The sequence below is a fragment of the Labrus bergylta genome, chromosome 2 (genome assembly GCF_963930695.1).
Source record: "Labrus bergylta chromosome 2, fLabBer1.1, whole genome shotgun sequence".
NCBI lineage: Eukaryota > Metazoa > Chordata > Actinopteri > Labriformes > Labridae > Labrus > Labrus bergylta.
In genome coordinates, this window is record NC_089196.1 from 8609979 (window position 1) to 8627473 (window position 17495).

Below are 17495 nucleotides of genomic sequence, written 5' to 3' on the forward strand. Positions count from 1 at the left end.
GTCGACAATGATTGTAGTTAGCTAGACATCCTCTCCGTTTTCTGGCTGTTGCTTCTCCAATGTGAGAATGTTTAGATTGACCTCTGTTTCACATTACTGTGAATGGAAAGTTATTGAATGTGAAGGCTTGGTTGGACATAACAAGACATTTGAATAAGACACTTTAGACCTGGACAAGGACTAGAAATTACTGCAGTATAACTGTTCTCATCAGGATTTTACAGAACCATGATTGCCGAGGTATTAATTGATTCACTTATGATGACGGATGCTTAATTGGCTGTGTGCAGGATTTCATTTTACCCACTGGCCTTTTCATTAGCAAACATGGATAAAAAAATTGTTTCGGCACATAGTGATTTAAAATAAATGTTGATATAAAAAAGTGAAACCAATACAAAACATAACCAGGTCGCTCCACTCTACTAATCTTCTTTTTGATATGGTAGGCCTGAGACAAAAGGAAACAACCTGAGCACGCTTTACAAAGCAGCATAAATTGAAATTGCAACAGATGGAGCCGGGTTGAAACTAATGACCAAATGTCATGGGTTGTAATGACAAACAGAAAAAAAACAACTATGTATTGCAAGTATATGAAATACCTTGTTGTACTTCTTGTTCTGCAATCGAGTCTTGCCGATGACGGAACCAATGCTAATTGAACTCTCCTGGAAGTATCTGCTTCACCCCTACATTACACCTCCACCTTCCCACACACTCAGCCCTGCTTATTTTCCACAACCAAGAATGCAGCAGCAGGAATGTTTTATTCAGTACCATGTATCAGAGGCAACCACCACCTCCATGACTGATGTTGATTTGAATACATTTGACACTTCAGTTTGAATGACTTATGTTTGAAGAAGATTAGTTTGTGACTCAGTGCGTTTCTCTGCATTATATTGTTTGTGGGGCAAAGACAAAGACAAATAGGAAATACATGATTTATTTACCTGCTGTTAAGGTGTGAGGGTTTATTTAGGAGAAGGATATGACTTACTCGTAATCCAAATAGGACATGGCTCATCCTGGGCTCTGGCTGTTACTACTAATTCTGTCAAGCGTTTTGCTTGCTGGGTTGTGCATGTACCAACACAGGCCTAGAGTTACAATTTTAAAGGTGATGGAAATTCTCTCCTGTGCTTTTTCTGGTCTGGCTGAACTTGCATGCACGAGTTGAAAAGCTGGAAATCCGCTGCAGCTCTATGTGGCTACAAAGAGACCATCTGGTGTTTAGAGGCTCCTTCTCGATATTTTAAATTAGAGAGCTTTAGTTACTTTACCATGACACTGCAGTGTACTCATGTGGCCTGTAACTGCGGTGTGTCCTCACATGCTTCATATTTGGCTCTTTTCAGCCCCTGCTAATACATCGGGACACATGTACATTAAATTGGCAACCACACAAACACAGGGAGAGGCTCACCCAGCCACAGGATGTTGTCCTTCCCTGTAAGTGATGATTTCCTGGAAGCCTCAGCGGCTGTGGAGCATCTGTGCACTGTAACAGGCCTTTATAGTGCATCAGGGAGAGACAGAAAGAGACATGCTCCACTTGTTTTTCCTGACACTACTTTTGCTGCGGTTCAAATGCAATCACGACTGTGGAGAGATGGCATGAAAACACAAACAAGCAGACACTCATGATTTGCTGGCAGGATGAGGTCGACTGCACAATGCAGACAGCAGCTGTGGTCCTCCTTGAGTTATGAAATCGATGTGTGGATAGTGTTAAGCAGAAGGGCCACAGTGAAGGCATAATGTGTGACATTTTACATGTAAACACAGCAGAAACCAAGTATATCCTCTGTAAATGTCTCCGAGTCATGACTGTCTACAATGAACAAGAAGCTTGAGTCCCGCCTGCTGTACGGTCGGCTGAGCCGTGTTGACATCATGTTTTCAGGGACGGGACGGGAAAGCTGTTTTAGTCAAGGACAAGAGAAAAGAGGAATAACAAAGGCTACTCACTTATTTGGATGTGTATTTAGATCTCGGTCATTCTATGTCAATTTATGTGCAATGTGAAGCTATGAGTTAACCAAAGTGTGCTAGCATTAGCCTGCTAACACAACAATGCAGGCCACAGGCAATTGCAGCATTGTCTGACACTTGTGTTTAATAGTGTTAATTATGGCGCGTTCGCTTTGTGAGAACGTGAGTGGAGAGGGGTTGGAGGTGTGTCGCTGGAGGAGAGCGGAGGCTCCAGAATAGCCGAGGTGTCACCAAATAGCAGTTTGTTTTGGTGTCATGCTGGTGCTTAAGGGCGACATACTTGATCAAAATGTAGATTATTCTTTAAAAATAATGAAACTCAAGGTGGAAACCTATAACAATAATAATTTTTCTCCAAAAAAATGGAACGTTAGAACAACAGTGTTTGGACCAGGCTTTAACAGAAAGATGCTTAACATGAATCAGAAATATGAAAATAATATAAACAACTACATTGAAAATAATGATGTTGTTGTTAGAGTGTGCACTCAGCATACAGAGGTTACAGTCCTCAGCAACATCCTGGATTTCAGTCTGACATTCCCTCGACATTTTCTACATGTCGTTCACCTCTTTGATTTCAAAATATTCCTGTCACTCTTACTGTCTTATCCAAATAAAGTCCTACAATGACCCAATATATTTAAATATTATATAAAAATATAAAACTGATACATTAGGAGGCAAGTCAAAGGTCAGAGCAAGTAAGCACACAGCCTTTAATATTCCAATGTTCCTTAAAAAGTCTGACTTTTCTTTAATACACATTTTAGTGTGTACTCTTCAATTCTCTCTAGGGATGTTACTCAACCAACAGTCATATGTTCACAGTGCCACTGTCTCACTGGAAACCACATTGATCACAGAAACAGGAAGTGGAAAGCAGCCCCCCACCTTTAATAATTTTCATCTTTAGGATCAAAAACTGTGTTTTTGTTTTAGTTATTCATGCAGAGTAAAAGTATAACTTCTGCTTTAGAGCCACCTCAAGGCTTTCTCTTTCATGCTCAGTTAACACGTGGTTAAGTCATTTGGCCTCATAATCTGCCTTTAGTAAGGATATATCTTATAAACAAGAGCTTCCTGATTTCAGTGCTGGATCATGAACTGAGGTCAAATACTTACTTTGAAGTTCTCGTTTGTCACCTCTGCACATGTGGGACCTGTCTGATGAGGCTCCATGATGAACGATGAAAAGATCAAGTTTTCTTTCTTATTCTGTCATCATACCTTCTAACTGAGGCAAACTGAATGACAGATAATTTAGTGTCAAAGGAACAGTGACACTCTTTGAGTGAGAAAAAAAAACAAATCCTTGTGATCTTTTATTCAAGTTGGTGTGGCTGGTGTGTCAACCTAAGGTCCTCCAGTTTATTTGCTATGGCTAAATACTTCTTCTACATCAATATAATTGGGAGTTTAAAAAACATTTCACAGAGCAAACTTTGTTTCGCTTCAAGCAAATTCATTTATTAGGCATTTTTTTTAATTAAGAGTAGGGCTGGTCAATTTCTTGGGGTGCCAGTAGCTCAGTCTGTAGGGACTTGGGTTCGGAACCAGAGTGTCCAAATATGGAAGTTGGTCTGGTGCCCGAACCCTCAACCGTCCTGGCTCCCTGCGTAGCAGTGTGTAACAGCCCCATCTCTCCCTTAATGCATGTCCAAAGTTCCCGTTTGGGTGTATTTCGGGCCTATGTGTGTGAGAAGCATGTCTCTCACTCGTAGTGTAAAACCAGAATTTTCCTCAGGGATTGATAAAATTTGTAAAAATATAATAAAAAATTAAAAAATTAAATATAATATTAATCATGATCACGATAGATGTCAAATCATTATTTATTTTCTAATCTTCTGAGACTTCAAATAGATTCATAACTTCCAAAAATTGATTTTCAGCCAGTCTCACAGAAGACTTGAGTAGAGCCTGAATTACTAATTCAAAAATAGACTTTGAATCGGTTTGAATCAAAAATAGATTCTGAATTGAATCGTGACTCCAAGAATCAAAATCGAATTCTAAGACATCCAAAGGTTCCCAGCCCTACTGCCTTCCCATATTCCTGCGACATGATTGGCTGTTTGTCGTCTTTTTAGTCTTCATTTTAATGTCAGGTGGCAACTACCGTTTAAGGCATATTGAGCGCCCCCCTGTCCCAGTATTGAGTGGTGTAATTGCAGGTGTACTAAATTCCAATTGAATTTAATTGCGATAATTTTCATTATTGTTTTATCGCCCAGGCTGACTTCTAAGATTAGTCTAGACTAGATTATATTTTGGAACACAATAAAGAGCTATCATTTCCAGAATGACATCAATTATTCCTCTGGGCAGTTTCAACTTTTGGAAAATTTGAAAGTTTAGGACCTTGATCTGAAGTCTGCCTGGACACAATTATCCTCTTTTATTTCACTTTATTGGTCGATCCCACCAAACATTACCCCGTGTATTACATTCATTTAAATCCTACAAAGTGAAGTTCTGTACTAGCCCACTGTTTCTCTTTATTCCTCTCCCACATCTCTGTCAAGGAGCAAAGAGAAGTGAACAGCAGCTATTTGAGTTAAAAGCGGCCACAGCAAAGCAGAGCATATAGAGCCATCACAGTCCCAATGAATCTGTGCTCTACTGGCCCCCACAAACGGGGAGAGGCAGAGTGGAAAGGACAGCTCTTTCTCTCAGCGGTTTGAGCACACCACTGTGCAGTGAGATGCATGGTCTCCCACAACCCACTCCATTACTTAGCCAAGTTTCGCTGGGACACGATGTCTCCACACAGCATGTAGACACTCTCATTCCAGCCCTATAAACCTGTGGAGAGGAGTCATCAGCACACAGAGAGATTTACAACAGCCTGGTCCAAGACCCCAGACATTTATAGATCCCTTTACCTTTCAAGAGCAATTTCATCGCAAATAGAATTTAAAACTAATAGCGTTTGACACCACCAGGTCCAGCACATTGAATCCATCGAGTTTTATCGCGCTGACATTTCAAAAGGTTGGCCTTTGTGTGCAGCAGGGTGGCTGAGAGCTGGGTGACATATAGAGGACTCTTGGGACAGAAGCTTTTACAGCCAGCTCTGGGGATGCCCCTCACCCCCCACCCCATTATGACAACTTTTACGGAAATTAAAACCTAAAGACTACAAATCATAAAACTCCTGCGCACTCCCCCCCCCCCCCCCCCCCCCCCCCCCCCAGTTTGCAGATGTTGTTGCTCTTCTTTGTTCCAGGGGCCGGGGCCCTTCGGCGTAACCACGCACTGAATAAGTAAGCAGGCCTGTCAGTGCAGCAACGCTCATTATCTCAGTTGTAGGAAGAGTAATTTTCTCCCTGTGTGATCTGTTTACTTCATGACGGCAAATTAAGCTAGAAAATGATTTTCTTCCTCTTTGCCGTTTAATTTCAATTTGTATAAACAAGACTTTTCAAGGTCAGTAAATGAAGCCGCTGTGTGTGGAATGTGAATGGAGTTTGTAGCCTCGGGGATCCCAGGCTATTAAAATGTGCTCATTCAGTAGCATCATACAGTACTTAACCTGAATAATAATTGTAGAACTGCCTCACTTTGCTTTAACTGAATGCTCTCTCTTCTGAACTTAGCTCTTTGTACTTTGTTTTTTGATTTAACCACAGTGTTGCAAGAAAACAAAACAGTCTGTTACTGTGATGTTGCATCAGATATTTAAATACAGTTTGTTTTCTAATGACCTGTGTCCTTGAAAATATATCGTATTACTTTATTGTAATTACACCCTCTCTTTTATGTGATGAAATATTATTTAAAAACATTTACAATCCAAAGCAATGAAATAGTATAAGTGTATAAGTGCATTAAGAAACACATTGCATATGAGAAGCTGTAAAGGAATCAAGAGCACTACAGTTACACTCTAGTAAATCCAAATAAAACCAGAAATACACAAGTGATTTCCTTAATGTGTATCCATGTCTGGTGTTACATAAATCACAATGCAGTTGTCTTTATTGGGATGTCCAGGCTGAAAAAGGGGCAGGAATCACCGGCTGAGATTGAAAACCTAATTAAATTTTCATGCCGCTTCAAGGCCTCCGTCGGTCTGCTGTCCCTACTCCCATTCAAGCCTGTAAACACCACTTTTCAGAAATCATTATTTTAGCACACTAAACACTTTGCAGCCAGAGAACAAAGCGAGTCGGGGAAAAAACGGGAATACATTAGCAACCGAAATGAGATCATAAGCAGCCTTTGCGAGGTGGCTGTGAAATCACAAAGCAAGGATGAAATATCTGTGCCTGTGGAGTGTTCAGAGCTGGCAGAGCTGGCAGTTAGCTGCTCTGAATGATTGAACTAATATTTGGAGTTATTAGTTCTGCTAGATTTTCTTTGAGAATGAGCAGTCTGGCTCGTCCAGGATGACATAGTTTATGCCGCTGCTTGGATTTCTCAACCAGCGAGTGCTTCAAAAAATGTAAAAGTGATGAAAATCACTTCAAAACCACTCTCGCGTATTCAAGAGACAATTTTGCTTTAACGTTTCAGACAGGGCTCAGTGTAGGGCTGTGGACCAAATGAATATAAAATGTTATTCGCGTAAAGTGTTGCTGCGGGTCGATTGCCCACAGTATTTCCTTTTTCCAAATGCATGTCATCATGTGGCCAAGTACTGGTCCAACATGCCCCTTTAGTCACACATCTGTTTAATTCAAAGTTTAAAATATAATCTTAGGCTCAACCAAATTAATTAAAACATTTCAAATATTTTCACTTCACTTCAGAGGTCCTCCGGATTTTTTAAATTGCTCTAGTATTCATATCTCTGTTAAAAACCCACTTCAACACTAGAGATGGGCATTTGTTGTTAGATACTTTTTAACCTAATCAACCATTATTCAAAGACCAACCACACAGATGTAAGGGGGAGAGAGAAACCCATTTTTTCACAACTCTGTTGGTTTTATTTCATGTCAAAGTGTGTACTGCAAACTCTATAAAACAGAGGGTGTAACTTGTAAAAAGTTGACTTTGTATGGTGACACAGCTTGTCACTGATTGATATTCTGTGATTATACGTTCTGCTGAGTGCCTCACTTTCGAAAGACAGTGCATAGCTGTTGTACAACTTTGATATGCCTGTTCTACTTGAAAGTTTGCACTTGACCTCATTTTTCAAAAGAGTTCCTCACAGAACTCTTTGACGGCTGCTGAAGTCGGTAAAAAAGTTTTTACAGTTCAAAACCTGAAGGACCTAACGCCGTTTTACCAACATCTGCAGTTATGCTTTCCTCTTCTTTTGTTATGTGTTTGTAGTTAGCAAACAGCTTTCAGATGCACTACAACTAACATCTGGCAGTAGTACTAAATTACAACCAGACTCTGGAAAAAACGATAGAATATTGGTAATAAAATGGCATTAATTTTACTACTCAAAGCACTTTTGCACTGCAGGTCACACCTACCCATTCACACCCTGATGGCAGAGCTTTTTATGTAAAGTGACCATCAGAAGTAACTAATCCCATTCATACACACTCGCACGCCACCAAGGCAGAAGCGGGAGCAAATTGATGTTTTGCCCAAGGACACATTGGACATGTAACTGCAGGAGCTGGGGATTGAACCCTTGACCTTCAGGTTGAGAGACGACAGACTCTACCAACTGAGCCACAGCCGGCCCAATATATATTTATACATATTTTTATCTGTCATACTTCATATTCTATTATTTTCTATTATGCTCGTTTGGTATTTATGTCAGTCCAAACTTTGTTTACGTGCTCTTCTTTCCAATGAGCCTGCATCATGTGACTCTACAGCCTGTGAAATTCCCCTCAGGGTTCAATAAAGTTGCATCTTATCTAATCTCATCTTTTGATTACTGATAAAGGATTTATTTAATGCCTCAAGCATTTAAAAATTGCATTCAAAAACAATCAACGGAACCTCTTCATAGGTCACAGTTGCTCCTGACGATCTACAGACTTCAATGTCAACAGTTTTCCTAGCTTAGCTTTTCATGTCAAGTAGGTTTGGGAAACATTGTTGAAACTGTAAAAAGAGTTAGACTAATATTTTCAGACCTTGACAAACCTGTCTGCATGAATCTTCACCATTATTTATTCTTGCTTTTTTTCTGGACCCATTGAATCCTTTCTGTGTGACCTTCTTAGAAGAGTCCTTCACATCCTTTTGGCTTAATATCTCAAGCAGCATCCAGTAGACTTGTCAGCCACAAGTAATAATGTGTTGTATGAATGTGCTCATAAAAAACAAGCTAATGCTGAGTAAAAGGCGAAGCCTCAAGATGTCAACAAGTGATTCTCAACCACCAATACACCACTTATTTCCCGTATACATCAAACAGGATTAGTAATATATCTGGTACCCATGATTCTCTTTGCAATATGGTAATGAAGTCTGAATCGCTACAGAAACCAGCTGATAAGTAAGCAGGAGTGAAACAGGCGTCATGCTGTTGAGGCAGAGTGTCTCTTGCAGCTTCACACTGAGGTAGCAGTCAAGGCTTTTAAGACATTTTGCTATTAGTTTTAAGTGGCATTAAGGGACTCTTCTGAGATTATCTTTGCTCCAAGCAAACACAAACACGCTCACTTTGCTGCCAATATGTGAAAACATGTTTCCGTCTCAGCGCCTCACTAGACCCGATGGCTCCCTTATGGCTGCACGCTGCAGGCTCCTGAGAGATATGTTGACTTGAAAAGAGGACTCTTAATCCCAGAGCAATGACAAGCACTAGATGTGGTCCTTTGTGTCATTATGCTGCTACTCTGCAAATACCACACAGCTGTGTAATGGCATGTTGGCAATGGCAACAATTCAGCCAGTGCGAGGAGGTATGGATGCAGGGCAAGCACCATTTAAAATGCTTTCATACGGAATGGCGGATGTTCTTCCCCCTGTGTACGGACACTTTCCTGTCTCATGTAGCAGAGAGGAGTTGCTGCTGCTGCTAATTCATGCAGCACGTCTGGGAGAACAAATGTTCTCATTCAGCAGCACCCACAGGGAGCTCTGTTTCTACGCTGGTGGTTTCACATCACTGAAGGGTGCAGTTTTTGAGATGGACACCAGGTGGCGGTCCAAGTCTTCTCTCTCTATCACCCCCACCTACATCCCAAAAGATGATGTAATCCTTTTCATTCCATTATATCACATGGCACAAACAGGCTCTCTGCTCCTCTCCATGTGGAAACCCTTTGATTCCCAACGATTGCTGATACCATTGTATCAGCTATCAGCCGCCTCTATGTGATTATCTGGTATGCATAAGAAGCCTCACAGTGTCGCTTTAATTAAATCAAAGTCAGAGCTGATTCTGCAGCGCTGCGCTGAGAAGAGCTCTCCCATCTGGCCTCATATCCACGATGCTGCTCTCTCATGGGTTTTAAATATGGCTGTGACCTTAACAGTAATAAAAAGCAATTCTCACTGCACTAATCCTCTCCTCCGGTCTCACTAGCTCTTAACCTTTTCTGCCACCGAATAAGTGAACTGAGCTGTGAAGATGTGAATATGCAACACCCCCACCCCCACTCCCCCTTCCCCACCCCTTGTAAAAAATCAGCGCCTAATAATATTGGCTCAGTGGCAGACAGATTATGGCAGGAGGAGAGCATCTGCTGGAGGGAGAAACAATATGACGGCTTCCTCCCCGGGGAGCAGTGGCTGTAAAAGACAATCAGAGAGAGACAGAAGGACGGAAACAACCAAGCTTTGCTGAAGAAACGTGTAAGCATCATAACCACAAGTCCCCCGGGAAAGACTGGAGACTGACAGGAGGGATATTTCTCTTCCACAGGATTGTCAGTCTGTGTTCTCATTTAATATGCATACAGCTTATTTACTGCACAATACCAGTGGAACAATGTTGTTTTAGTCACTGCTAATTTGATATGAAAGAGGTGAGACAACACAGATGTAAAAACAATAGGAGTTGGACAAAAGCAATGTTTAGTTTGCAGGAAATAACATTATAGAGCTCCAGCAGAATTCTCACCTACTTTATCTAGACCATAATCAAAGGATGTATGAATACTGCTGAATGAAAAAACCGCGACAGACATTTATGTGTCCACATGCTCGGTGGTTTCAGCTCAAAAGTCAGAAGTGAAACAAGGTTCTTATTTCCACATGGCCTGTTGTGTTGGGAGGACAGTATGTTGCTCTAAAATGTACATAGCATATATCCTGCTGCTAATGGAGTGTGTGCTGTCAGAGATACTCAGTGTCTGTATGAATGTGCAGATGTTTTGATGACAAAGAGATGAAAATATGGAGCAAAATAAGCATACAAGAAAAATCTTTGAGTATGCTTTCTTATTCGTTCATGCCATAGATTGACAGATAAAGGCTCCACATTTGTTTGTTAGTGTATTACCTCATAGCTCATTATTTGTTCTTTTCAAACATTCACACTCCCTGCCTTTAGTAGATTAGCAATATGGTACAATGGTAGGTTGAACCTGTGCTCTGAACTATCTGCTTGCTACTATCTGAAGTTTAACTTTTTCCAAAAGGGGGCTATAACAGTCAACATTTGTTTTTCATAGATGCTGAAATTATTGGATCAAGCTAAGGTATGAGCAATACCTTTTTATTTTGGGTTTGAGCTTGTTTTCTAGATCTTCAAAAGAGGTAGGATTAATGTAAGGCCCGGTTTTATAGCACTTTAAGCTATCTGGCTAAATGCCTACAGTAGAACCAAACATTCCTAACTTCATTTAGGGTGCACTCACACTAGGCAACGCTTCACCTCTAAAGTCCAGTTTGTTTGACTAGTGTGAATGCTGAGATCCATGCACAAGCACAGTACACTCCCTTGCCCTGGCACGCTTTGAAGAGGTGTGCTTTGGCACGATGCAGTTCATGCACAAGCACAAGCACAGGTACACAACGTGGGTGGTATGGGTCAAAATAAGCCACAAAGTCAGTAAAGTAGCTGTCATGTTGTTTGTGTTGTTCTCCAATGTGCGGACTCGGACTCGACGTTGCATCCCTTTTATTTTTTATTTTCGACCTGTCTTGCGAACTAAGCAAACCTTATAATTACTTACACCATTCTTGTGTTGTATTACGACGTTATGTACTTATGTAAGAGGTAACCATGCTTAGGCCCAGTAAGTCCTGGAGCAGTGTGAGTGTGGGCCAGCGGGGGAATGGGGAGGGGGGACAATCATGATTAAGCACGGTACGGGACAACTTTGCCTAGTGTGCCCTGACTAACCTTTACTTTTGGAGTCACAGGTAATGTTACACCACATTAAAGCCAGTCCTGGATTTGTGGATGCTGTCAGTTTTTTTTAAAAGGCTTTACTATATGCGATTTTTTGATCCAGCAGATGTCGCCCTTGAGCACCAGCATGAAGTCAAAACAACTCGCGCAGCATTGTTGTGTTAGCATGCTAATGCTAGCGTTCTTTATTATGCTCGTATCTTCACACTGCATGTAAATTTACCCAAAAAGACCGTGATCTAGAAACGCTTACGTGACATTCAATTAAGCAGTGAGTACAGTTTGTTGTTCTTCTTATCTCTAGTCCCTCAATTAAATGACTTTTATACGCGAGGGGATGAGCAGCCTGGCCGTCCCGACGATGTAAACAAAGTGAAGATAGGACTCAGAAAACTCGGAAGCCATCACAGACAGTGGGACTCGGGTGTTACACCCATTGTAGACAGTCATGACTCACAGAGTTATTTTCAGAGGATATACTTGATTTCTATTACATGTAAGTGTTAAGCACATATAAAGCCTTTAAAGGTCTTTGTCACTGCCAATTTCCACATAGTCCATGTGCGCTGCGTTCCGTCAGCACCACGGTTTTGCACCGTCAGGCAGCGTGCGCCCTGCCACACTGGGTCCGTTTTTGGAGCATGAGCGCAGTCATGAGTAACTGTACACACATCACAGGAGAACTACAAGATAACGCAGGAATAAAGGGGAAAACATGCAAACAATATGTTGCTTTGTCTTCCTGAGGTTGCTTTGTTGTTCCTTTGGTGCCTGTTTTGACTTAATGTTGCTAAAGTGATGGAAAATACGATCGAGTCATTCTATTCTTGCCAGCGTGCTTGCAGCGTGCTCCTTTGAAAATAGACCCACAGCGTATTTGAAGCGAAGCAGAGCGTAGTGGTGCTGTTGGCACGCTCTGGAGACAGGCCGTGGTGCTTGCTGTGGAAACAGGAGCATTGATTAGAGTGGCAGCGAATGGCGCAGTACTGCGTGGTGCAGATGGATCGTGGTGCGCACGGAGCATGTGGAAATGGGCAATTATAGTGATAGTGAAAACTGTTTTGGTAAACCAACTCAGCTGGTTTTAACTCATTAAGCTAGCTTGCTTCTGTTTATCAAATCTTTAAATGACAGCTGCTGTTTTAGCCAACAAGACACATTTTTCAGCTAGAAATACCAGTCGTCAACAATGTCTGAAATATGTCTTTCACAAAAGTGCTTGATCTTTTTATCTGCCATGTTAAACTGTCAGTGTAAACTGTGGCCGTGCAAGAATTGAAAGCGTAGTAAAAAGACACTAAGGAGGGATGGGCTAAGTGAAAGGACAGGTGTCTCTATGGTTCCATCAGGAGATGTACATTCAATAATAACACTTATAATATGCTTACATTTTCAAGGGAGTTAAACCCAAAGCTCTTTGTGTAGTAATACAATAATCAATAAATCTTTCCATTTTTAAATCATGTTTATTGAAGACATTATGAGTCATTTCTCTTTGAGTTTTGAAATGAAATTCATACTCATATTTTAAAGCTTTCATGTATTTGTGAGTCTAAATTGCAGAGTGTTAATAAGTTTAAGCTAATGTGTTTGAGTGCCTCTCTATATCTCTCTGTGTGTACCAATGGCTTTCCCTCTCAGTGGGACTCACCACCCACAAAGGTTAATGAGCTTAAACACAGCTCAGAGTGAGCTCATTAAACAGACCGCAGAGACTGAAGAGTGGAGAGGAGAGGGAGGACGCCCGAGCAGGGAATAGGAATAAGCAGGAAGGTGGATTGTTGCCGCCACTGCGGGTAACTGGGGAGGTGTCACACTGCGGGGCTGGAATGATCTTCAATCCAGGATATTCTTTATAAAGCATATCTTGTTCTCTAATAGCAGAGTTACATTTCTTTTTGAGGACTTAAAACCAGACAGAATTAAAGAGGGAATAATTCATAAGAAAGCCAGTTGGACCATCACGAGCATGGAGAGTGACTCAGATGAGCTGGATGGAAGCCTTCACTTCTCTTCCGACTCTTCTGGCACTCGTGCTATTGGAGCAATTGTTGATGCAGGAAGTCGAGGAGGGAGACGACTTTGTCCCTTTTAATTAACACCGCCTTTACAAACGTTTAAGTTGAAGCTCTTAATATGACAAATACAGAGTGTTTTAGAACACCATGGCTAAAAAAAGGCACAAGAAAGGAAAGCTATAGTGAAATAACTGTTAATTGTAATAAGCTGTGACCACACATATACGGATCGTTAACGGAGCAGATATGCCGCTGATTGTCTACTTTTAGCGGCTACACCTGCAGCGCACACGGTGAGGTATGAGTCACAGACGGAGACAGCTCAAGACAATGACCTTTTGTTCAATTAAAAAGTTACTTTCACAGGGCTGGTGATGCTGTTAAAACATAACTTTAAACATTAAAAGGTTAGTGACATACAAATATGTCGCTCCATCTGTACTCTCTCTTCACATATTGTTTCTATCTTTCCATGTGTGTGTCAGAGCTGCACTGTCAGAACGCTGAGCTCAGTGAGATAAGAGTAGAAGAGGGTTTGATTTGAGAGCAGAAAAATACTTAGACACAAAAAATACAACGCATGATTGATAGGAATTATATTTGATGTGCATAAAAATACCTACAGCATTCATCTGGTTTACTTTTGATGTCTGTTTTTAAATATTGCAATATATATATATATCACAAAAATAGTCTGTTTTTTTTAATGCTGTGCAGCCGCTGTCTTGTCATACAATTATCTTCATCATTTTGAGTCTTTTACTGGAGATGTACCGTTTTACAATTTATCTCTGACTTGCAGCAACTGATATGTTTAAACCTGCTCTGAAAAATTAAATGTACAATATGTCAAATTTTTACACTAAAATATATGAATAAATAAAAAAATAGACTAAAGCTATGTTATGTATTTGTTACTGAGTACTGACATTACCTAAAATATTTCACAGGTAAATAAGCCAGAGACATCATTGATTTCATAGTTGTAACGGGACGTGACGATTCCCCGGCAGCCTAGATGTCATCTTTTGTTACTGTTTTGATTGAGAGCCCCTTGGTGGCCAAATGTATACTGTGCGTTTAAGTCCTTTTTATGCATGTTAATCTCATCATAAGATGTGCAAGAAGAACACAGAAAGAACAGCAGTTAACTGAACCATGTGATGCTCTGAAAGTAGAACTGTGTTTTAGGTCATGGTAGAATCCCTCTAACAGACATGGATTTCAGCAATCTGCAGTGAAAGAGTTTGCAGCCTATTTTAAACAGACACACTATACATCTACCTGAAGAGACTCTGGATCTAATTATTGCTACAACATAGGAAAGGCTTTGTCAATAATCAGGGAGTGCTGCAAATCACACAAAGGGATAGTTTGCTCCCTCAATACAAGCTTGTCACTAATCGTTTCTCTGCTGTGTTGTTGCACAGAGAACTTTATAGCTCTGACTGTTCTGTAGTCTACTGCTGCTTTATTATTTTATGTTATATTGATGTTTTATATACAGCAGCTGACAGAGTGTTATTATATGCACTACCACTGAAATCCTTTCTAAATCATAAAGTTAAATGCACCTGCAGATTCAGAAGGATTTACTGTATGGCCGAATGTGTTCGAAATGCAAAGTCACTTCTATCAAAGAATGTGTTGATATGCAATGTGTTATTATCACCTGAACCTGCAGCTCCCTTTGCTTTTATAGAGCTTAAACTGTAGTGTGTTTAAGAGCCTTCTTTCGCTGTCCATCCTGCAACCTTAAAGTTTCTGATCAGACCTCTCTCAAGGCTTCATTTTCAGCTGCAGCCCACTGAGTTACCAACCAGCTGATAAACAAATTAAAGTATTCAACAGCTAAAGAGAAGCTATATTTTTTTTCAGATGTGGTCAAGACCAGCAGAGTTTAAAGAGAGTGTAAATTGGTTCTTTGTCCATCATATGTCCTCATAAAGGATTTAAGTGAATTCTAATGTTGCTCCTTCATGTTTTTTCAAGTTATTTTTTGGGCCCTTTTACCATTATTAGTCAGGACAGCCACAGAGAGACAGGAAATTATGGGAGGAGAGAGTAGGGGATGACATGCAGCAAAGGTTCTAAGGCTGGATTTGAACCCAGGGCCACTAGGACGAGGACTATATCCACTGTACAAGGGGCGCAGGGCATAACCGCGAGGCTATCGTTGCTCCCTGCTCCTTCATGTTTGACATATAAGAACCTGTTACGTATCCTGTACGGCTTGATATGTTAAAGGTGAGGGAGAAACATGTTTCTGCTGCACACGTGGAAAAACATTTACTTTTGCAATAAAAACCCAATTGGCAACTTCAATGTGTGTTGCCACTAAAATAACCATGAATAGCTTTTTCTTCTGACCCTATTGCACAGTTCTATTTTGTATTTATTTCTGCAGCCACAGCGCTGCCTGATGGATGGAAATGAATCATAAATGAAAGCGGTATAGTAAGGATTGTAATTTCCCTCAGCAGCTATCATTTGAGGTTCCCTTGTGCAAAGTGAGTCCAGTGGATCTGCTCAAGACAACAGTATAGTGTGGGCCTCCCAGGTGTTTTTGTTGAACGCTGTATAGATATGAGTCAAGGATTAGCTAAAAAGAACATGCAGCCTCAGCTCTCTGACTAAATGAAGGTCCCTAAAATGCCAATTAGCCCAGTGACCCCTGTGAGGCTATAATAAGCCATACACATTAATCCTCCCGTGACCGACCTGCATGCTCGGCAGCTACGACCTGTCCTGTCCTGCAAGTAAACAGAGATTAACATATTTGTTGAGCCAACAGGCAGATACTGTATCACCAAAAGGGCTCGCTTATTATTCCTACTGTTTCAGTGTCGTGCTGAGCTGAAAATGAGATATTCTCTCTGACTGAAGCTTTGACAGGATGAAGTTAATTAATAGGATCATTGCGGCTCTAATTTGAATCCTTTGATAGCGTGATTTAAACCGTAGGAGTTCATGGTGGTAGTCCAAATTGCTGGAGAAAGAGACATGTGTTAGCAGACACAAACGTTTGAGTGTTTAGGAGATTTAATTTGATCATTCTATTTTAGTTTGTGGGGGTTTCAAGGTTTATTTGAATGCATTGTGACCTTTCCTAATGGGAATGGACTTACTGATGTACAGAGAGTTTAAATATGTGTTTGTTAAATATCTGAATTGTACCTCATAAACATAAATAGACCTTCTACAACAGTTTTCACCCTGACCAGAAAACATATCACGTATAAACATTAACCACACAGAAACATTATGCACACACCCTGACAGGCAGCGACCTTCCAAGTGGGTGAAACGGCGCTGCAGCAGGTGAAGAATAGCCGGCAGGTGGCCGTCTGCCAGGGGTCAAAGGGTCACAGTGTTTACCAGGCAGAGAGATAACCTGTGATGTGATGGTAGCTGGAGGGCCCCTCGCTGACACAACAATAACAAAGAAAACACTAATGGCATGTGTCAAGCACTTTCCACTCGTCTGAATGTGCACTGAGGTGCAGAGATTTGTGACTGGAGGCTTTCCACAGACGACACACGCTTGTTTTTTTGGCCTCTTAGAGGAAAAATGATACAATTTCTATGAATAAAAAATGTGAGGCTCATTTTAATTTGCGTTGAGGGCTAGCAGCAGATCGGTTCAAAGTGATTTCCTCATAAATGTATCCTCATCATCACACATTTTGAATGCGTGCATCTTGAGTAGTCGAATGGAGAATTCTTTACATTCAAAGGCTTTTAAAGTAGCTCTTCATTTTCTACTCTGAGGTTTTCACTTTTTAAGGGGCAGGCATACAACGGCATAATGCCATTATTGGAGATGAAAATTATGAATTCACCAAGTGCTGTCTTTGATCCTCATGGAAACAGCCATCAGCCTGTATGGGAAGGTGAGCTGTGGGACACGTGGATATGCAGGTTTACTGTGTCATTTTAGATTGTAATGCGTGAGACATGCAGGGCTCATACTTAGCAACTTCACTGCAAATTCAATATTGGCACAAATAATCAGCTATCACAGCTTTGGTACTGAATAACTCAACATTATATCTGTCCATTAAAAACAATACAGCTTAAACTTTAAATGTGAAAAAAAGAAAGAAAGTAATCATAGCTCACACCCTTGATGGTACAAGTCATAGCACAATGTTCTCAAGAAAATCTTCCTTGTTAAATTCTTGCTCCTCTTCCATCTTTTATGACTCTCCTGTCCGTGCAACAGCTGATGCATGTACAACATCAAA